Below are 7,443 nucleotides of genomic sequence, written 5' to 3'. Positions count from 1 at the left end.
CCCACGCCACACGAATCGAGCCAACTGGAAAGATGGGAGGGAGGGAGGGAGGGAGGGCTTACAACGCGCTGGTGCCGTTAAAACTTTCTGGCACCCAGATCCACTGCCTCTCCGGCAGGATGTGGAGCTGCCGCCGGTATCCGCCCTGCCCCTGCGCGATGAGGCCGCTTGTCCTCCTCTGGAGGTTGCGAGCCGCGGACAACATCTCGCGCGACCTTCGCATCGCTCGCCTTCGTGGCCGGCGCTCCTCCTTCCTCGCGCCCAATCTGGTGACGCAGCTGATGGCCCATGCTGCTAGCCGTCCTCGATGCGGTTGGAGCACTCGCCGCCCGCTTGCTCGGCAGCACTTGTCACCCTGCCGCAAAGCCACTCGCAGCCATGCTCGTCACATGGATGCTCGCCGCAATGAAGATGCTCTGTACGGATGCTCGCACCATGTCCATGTGAGGAAGCAGTGGCTCTTTACGCGCTTGCAGCAATGAAGATGAGGCAGCACTAGTACCGGATATATATTATGGAATAGAATCCCAAAAGATAAGGCCACGTGTGTTGTGACCGATAGCGTTCCTTTTGTTGTTGTTTTTTTTAGCAAGCTGATGGTATACTAGCGTTAATTGATTTTGGTGGAATGGTCACGTCTATTATGATTCAAGTGTAATATATAGTCAGCTGAATAAGTTTTCTTTTTTTTAGCTAACTGATGAGCCCTGGTCGCATACACTTTTTTTTCGAAAAGGGAAGTCGCATACACAGTAGATATAATTTGAGCACAACTCATCTGCTTATTGTTTTTCAAGCACAAGAGAGTTTGGTATTTCGAACGTGTTATACAAAGCCACCTCTATCTTCACCAGTTATCTATTTTTTTCCTACACACAAGCCATCTCTATGTTGTTGTTGTTTTTTCTTTTTTGCGAGGGAAGCCATCTCTATGTTGTTGTAAAGGGTCTCGAGCCTCTTTGCTGTCTGGATGAACCCCAATATCACCTGCACACACACACACACACACACACAAATTCACCACCCACAGTAAATATCATATCAGAAATGAATCAGAAGCTTAGCATGGATTCTATTGTTTGCTGCTACATGGGATAGGACAGGATATGATATGTATGATGCTAGTGCTTCCAGTATCTCCATAGTGTGGGTGTTCCCAGCTTTGTCAGGTTCACTCTCTGCAACAACCAACAAAAAACAGAATGAATATCCTTTGATGAAGACAGACACTGGGATTATTAGGTTCCCAGGAGACAGACAGACAGACAGACAGACATGATACTGAATAATACACCAAGAATCAAATTATCTTTTTGCCTTGTCAACAAATTAGTCACGAGTTTCGCAAAGCAATCACAATGAGAACGACTTGACCACACTGACAGATCCCACCTAACTAGCAACCATGGCCCATTGCCATGTGATCCCAGCCACACCCAGCAGGGTCACACGCCTTTCATCATACTACTGTATTATATATGGCCCAGTCTCATCTTTCAGACAAAAATTACTTGTCATGTCATGATTAGTTTGCCGGGATAGTTTAGTGACAGTGATTAATTACCGCTCGCAGCTTCGAGGTCGAGTGAAGGTTGTTGGCCCGGCTGCTGGACGTCGCCGTGCAGGAAGACCATGGCCTTGTGTGCCGGACCCTCGGCTTTGTTGGCTTCTGGTACTCGATGCTTGCTGCTTGCAAAACAGGGCAAGATATTTAGTCACTTTGTGCTACTAACAGACAGTTTACAGAAAGCATTCTGGCTACAAACATTGTGAATGCAAATCATGGCATGACATGGTCTTATAGTAGTTCATGTCTTTTGTCTCCCATGTCGAAGCTGCCGCAGAACGAACCGTTGCCGCCATCGATCTCGTCGTCGTCCTCATTGCCAGTCGGAGCTTCCAAGACACTCAGGGCATTCCTCTGCAACTTCACCTCCACACCATTCTTCAGAACCTGCTTTTCCAATAATAATCTCTCAGGGATTAGAACAAAAGATACCATATTTGGATGGATGTTGACTTCTACTAATGTTTTTTATATATAGCTTTATTATATGCGTCTTCAACTTTCAAGCTAGTCTGAAATTGCTTGCTTGCTTGACTAGCTAGCTAGCTACTTTCTGAAAAGAAAAAGTGAAGTCAAAAGACATGATTCCTTTCACTCCATTGCAATTGTCAATATAAAGAAGCAGCCACTAGCTAAGCAGAGTTTCAGTGGAATGCCTAATTGAAAATGAAAGGAAGCAAGCAAGCAAGACTGACCAGCCAGTGCCAGCCTCCAAGGCCAACGGCCTTCTTGACCACACCCTGTAGGCCGACCAGCACCGACTTTGTTCGGTTGTTACCTGTGATGACGACCTTGGTGTGCCTGGAAGCACGGTGAGCTCCTCGTCGCGGCTCTCGTAACGGGACAGCGACAGCATCCGCGAAGAACAGACATCGGTCCCCATAATCATACTGCTCACCGGCCTGATGTCGTCTCCCTGCTGAAATAAAAGGCGTGGCACCAAATTCAACCTATCAATACACAGCCAGCTCAACACAAGGAATACAGTAGACAGCACCATGATTCACAGCAAAAGTTGCCAAAATCAGCTCAAGATTCACAGCAGAGTGCATGGATATGAAGATTGATTAATTATAGCAGAGTGTAAGAATTTGAAGATTTGCAGCTGAGTGGATTAATCTCAAGATTTATTATAGCAGAGTGAAAAAGTGAAGAGCATCTGATATCTGAAGGAGTGGTGAACACTGAACAGTTGATGCAGTTTCATAAATCCAAAGCTATACCAAGTTACAGGCAGCAAGAATCACTTTATAACACAGCAGAAGTCCCAGATCTAGGTAATTAAAAAGACTGATCATGCATAAGGGGAATCCAATTCACAGTCCAAATGCTATCATGTTTTTTTTTTGAAAAATCAACGCGGGGGGGGGGGGGGGGGGGGGAGCTCCCCACCTGAATATATTTCTCAGTTTTGTAACCGAACGTTTGTCTGATTACAAAGGTGAATTACATAAGCACGTGTAATCGTGATAAGAAATAGGAACGCAATGAGGATGCGGCCTGCTTATGCGCCGGCTTCTTCATCCGGTGCGTCCATAGCATAAGGTCGTCGATGATTCGCTTGAGGGTGAAGATGCTGTGGTTGTTCTGTTGCTTGAAAGTCATGGCATTTCTGGAGTCCCACATCTTCCATAGGATAATGAGGAGGATGGAGTGCCATACTAGCGCGTCTACCTGGCTGGGGAGCCGGCAGTCCCAAAGGTTGTCGATGGAGTTGGGTGGTGATAGTCCGGTCCGCTGCCATATTCTCTGGGCGAGCGGGCAGTCGATGAAGATGTGCGAGCTGGTCTCTCCGTCAAAACCACATCGGGGACATAGCGAGTCTGCCACGATGTGCTTGCAGAGTAGGTTGCTTTTGGAGTTGAGTCTTCCATGAAACAGAAGCCATGCAAAGATTTTCACACGGTTTGGAACGCATGAAGACCAGATGGCGACAGCATGTGCGTCGTCATCAGTGTCGGCAATGACCAGCTGATAGGCGGCCCGTGTAGAAAAACGGAGGCCACCGTTTAGGTAGCGCTCGTCCGGTCCCGGCGACACCTGGAAATCCTGCAGGAGAGACAACAAAGAGCACAACTCGGAAGCGGCATTAGATGTTAGGCGGTTCCTTAGGATTGATTCTAGACCGTGGTTCAAAACAGCAGCCACATGAGCGAGGGGGGTAGTGGTATGCGAGTAGAGGCAGGGAAACAGAGTAGCAAGTGATTGTTGGTGTAGCCAAATATCTAGCCAAAAATAGGTGTTGGTTCGAGAATTTGTGATGACAAAGGAGATGGTGTGTAAAGCTGGTAGTTGGTGGTTTATGGTTTGGCATAAGAAAGAGTGGCGGTTTGTGGAGTGATGAGAGCATTTGGGTGTTGTAGGTCAATCCAATCTAGCCACGGAGTTTGGTCCGGAAGCAGAGCTTTGACAGCAAATTTCATTAGTAGACAATTATTCTGCACATGAAGATTTTTTAGACCTAGACCACCGAACTTTTTTGGCTTACAAACATTTTTCCAGGCAACTAAGCATTGAGCACCGGTGCAAGTTTCCTCTACGGCCCAGAAGAATGCCCGACGGATAGAGTCTAGAGTTTTTAGCATGCTTTTGGGCATGAGGAAGACGGACATAAAGTATACTAGGATAGAGTCGCGGACAACAAACAGTAGGATGAGCCTGTCACCCTTGGAGAGGATTTTAGCTTGCCAACCTGTCAATAATTTTTGGCATTGTTCGATAATGGGTAGAAAGGCATTTGGAGGTAAACGGGTTGGTGCCAGGGGTAGTCCTAGGTAGATTTGTGGAAAGGTTGAGGTTGTACACTGCAGGGCGGTGGCAATGGAGTCTGCCACAAAAGGGCAGACATGCATAGGCACGAAAGTAGTTTTTGTGTAGTTTATCGTGAGGCGTGTAGCCATGGCAAAATTTTGGAGAATGTGCTTTAGTTGTATGGCCGCATCATTGGATGCCTTGGGGATGACGAGGGTGTCATCGGCATATTGTAGAACGGTTGGTGGTAGGTGTGAGAACAGGGGGTGTGAGAGGTGCAGGAGGTCGCAGTCTTGTGTGATCATTTGTTGAAGGAGGTCAGCAATGATGATGAATAGGTAGGGTGATATGGGGTCTCCTTGTCTAAGTCCGTTCTTGCAGTTTATCCAGTTTCCTGGGATCCCATTCAACATGACGGCCGTTTTTCCTGTTGAGAGGATATCCTGGATCCATGCCGAGAATTTTGGCGGGAAGCCGTGGCAGTGGAGGATGGTGGTGAGGGTTTCCCAGGAGAGAGTGTCGAAGGCTTTGCTGAAGTCTAGTTTTATGACCATGGTGGGGGCTTTCCGAGAATGGCAGGAGCCGATAAGATCCGCAGCATAGACAAAATTTTCCGCGATGCAACGGCCTGAGATGAAGCCAGTCTGGTTTCCGTGAATAAGCAATGGGATTAGCGGTTTTAGTCTATTGGTCAGGACCTTTGCGACGGCTTTGACGGGGCAATTTTGGAGAGAGATCGGGCGGTAGGAGTCTGGTGTATTTGCTTCATCTTTTTTTGGCAGCAGAATTAGGTGGGCTCGGTTTAAACATTCAGTTTGGGCAGAGAGGTCTTGGAAGTCTGTCATGAACGCGAAGATGTGGTTTTTAACGAGATTCCAGTATTTTCTATAGAAAAGGGGGCCAAAACTGTCCGGTCCAGGGCTAGCTAGGGGGTTCACTTGCATGAATGCCTCTTTTATTTCGTCATGAGTAAAGGCAGATTCCAGGTTGAGGAGTTAGGGTAGCGGTTGGGGGTAGTATTGGTGTGGATGGAAGGACCATGAGGTAGGCGGTGCGCAGCCGATAATGGATGTGAAGTGGTTCTGAGGAATGACTGCTTTTTGGGCATGAGAGTGGAACTCCGTCCCGTTTTGTAGGAGAGAAGTTATCGTGTTCTTGTGAAGCCTCTCGGAGGCGGCGGCATGGAAGTATTGTGTGTTCTCACCGTGAATAGCAGCGCGCACTTTCCCTCGTTGTTTCCAGAAGGCCATTTTTTCGGAAATAGTTGTGCCTAGGGCATTTGAGACAACAAGTCTCAACCTGTGTTCGGCTTTTGAGAGCGGGTGGGCTTCTTCTTTTAGGTCAATGAGATTTATGACTTGTTTTGCAGCTGCTTCGCGGAGGTGGGCTGGTGATCGTTTGGATGCCCATTGTTTGAGAGAGGAACGTGTTGTTTTCAGGGCTTTGGACAGGGCAGCTGCTGAGTTTATTCGTTGGGCCGAGCGACGGTTGGTGGCCCAGCATTTTTGGACGATGTCATGGCATTCTGTGGTGAGAGTCCATGAAGACTCGAATCTAAAGTGGCGCGGTTTGGGCACACCTGTTTGAATGCGTAGGATTAGGGGGACGTGATCGGATGTGATACATGGCAGTGAGGATAAGGTTGTGTTAGGGAAGCAATTATTCCACGGCAGATTAAAGAAAGCTCGATCTAGTCGTTCTAAGGTTGGCGCAAAGCGTTTGTTGGACCAAGTGAAGCATCTGTCAAGCAGTGGGAGTTCGAGTAGGGCTAGGTCATTGATCATGTTGTTAAAAGCATCTCCTTCTCGTTGGCGGAAGTTTCGGTTATTTTTTTCATGGGAAAACCGGGCAAGGTTGAAATCTCCTACTATTAACCAAGGCGTGTGATCATCTTGTTTGATCAGCCTGAGCTCATCGAGAAATGCTTGTTTGAGGTTGCGGCTTACAGGAGCATAGATGTTAGTGATGATGAAGGGTTGTGGGTGCGCGAGGGACGTGAGTTTGATCGATGTGGCAAAGTTATGGTGTGTGTGAGAGAGTACTGTGAAGTAGTTTGAGTTAAAAGCTGAAACTGTTCCACCAGCCGAGCCGTCGGCCGGTAAAAACACTTTTTGGTCGAGAGAGCGAGGTAAGAAAGATTCTGAATTTTTGTTCAGTAATTTCATTTAGTTTTGATTCCTGTAAAAGGGCGCAGTGGGGGCTAATGTTGATAAGTTCGGAGAGGATATCAACGCATTTTGACACGTCATCAAGTCCTCTTACGTTCCATGAACAGATAGATAGGGTGGTGTTACTCATACAGGTAGAAGTACACCGTGCACTTAGACGAGAACAAGCTACTGATATGAAACGATAATAAGCAATAGACTAAGAGGTAGATGAGGCAGATGCAAGGTTTGCCCCAGACACACAAGCGAGGGGATAGGTAGACCCGATCAGTCGATTCGCGGTAGGGGCGGCAAGTCGCCGATAGGACGCCACATGGGCGTGCATGGAGGAGTAGGTGCATCATGGCAAGGCGTCAGCACCGCCGTCGTCGCTGCTATCATCAGCATGAGCAACGGAAGCAGCAGCCTCACCGCCAGCCCCATAGAGTGAGGCAATCTCCGCAAGGGCTGCGGCAGAAGCAGGCGGGGCCTCTGGGACATCAAGTTGGGCGTGGTGGATGGCGTCCTTGAGAGCCTTTGCGATGTCCGACGCAGTGAGATGTGCGGCTTTTGCCCTGACAGCCCTAGTAGTCATGTCAGTGAAGACAGAGGGCTCTTTGGCGGCCAGGCGGGAGCTACGGCGGAGGCTTTTGGTCTTGTCCACCGAACGTTTGGCGCAGTGGCGCAGCTTGCGAAGCACAGACTTGTGGGTGGCTGAATTTGCAGGTTCCAATGCGGTTGTGGTCACGGATATGGTATGCGAGATTTGAGGATTTTTAGTGGAGGGAGGACAAGGCTGAGCAGGGACTGTACCAGGGGAGGAGGCCCCAGCCGAGAAGGTGAAGGCGGCATCATCTCCGTCGAAGTTTGACGAGGTGGAGCTGTCGTACTGGCAGAACACCGACGACAGTTGCAGGGCGGAGGGTAGAGGAGGGGCGTCGAAGATGCCGTCGGCGCCACCCACCGCAAGACGGGGCG

The 7,443-nt window shown here is 48.7% G+C and overlaps 1 pseudogene; it reads right to left on the bottom strand.

Moving 5' to 3' along the window:
• Positions 1-1,121: 1,121 nt before the first annotated feature.
• Positions 1,122-2,456, bottom strand: LOC125528039 (annotated as a pseudogene).
• Positions 2,457-7,443: the final 4,987 nt, after the last annotated feature.

This window comes from Triticum urartu, unplaced genomic scaffold, assembly GCF_003073215.2.
Source record: "Triticum urartu cultivar G1812 unplaced genomic scaffold, Tu2.1 TuUngrouped_contig_4587, whole genome shotgun sequence".
Classification (NCBI taxonomy): Eukaryota; Viridiplantae; Streptophyta; class Magnoliopsida; order Poales; family Poaceae; genus Triticum; species Triticum urartu.
The sequence above is the reverse complement of the archived record's forward strand: the minus strand, read 5'-3'. Positions and strand labels throughout refer to the sequence as shown.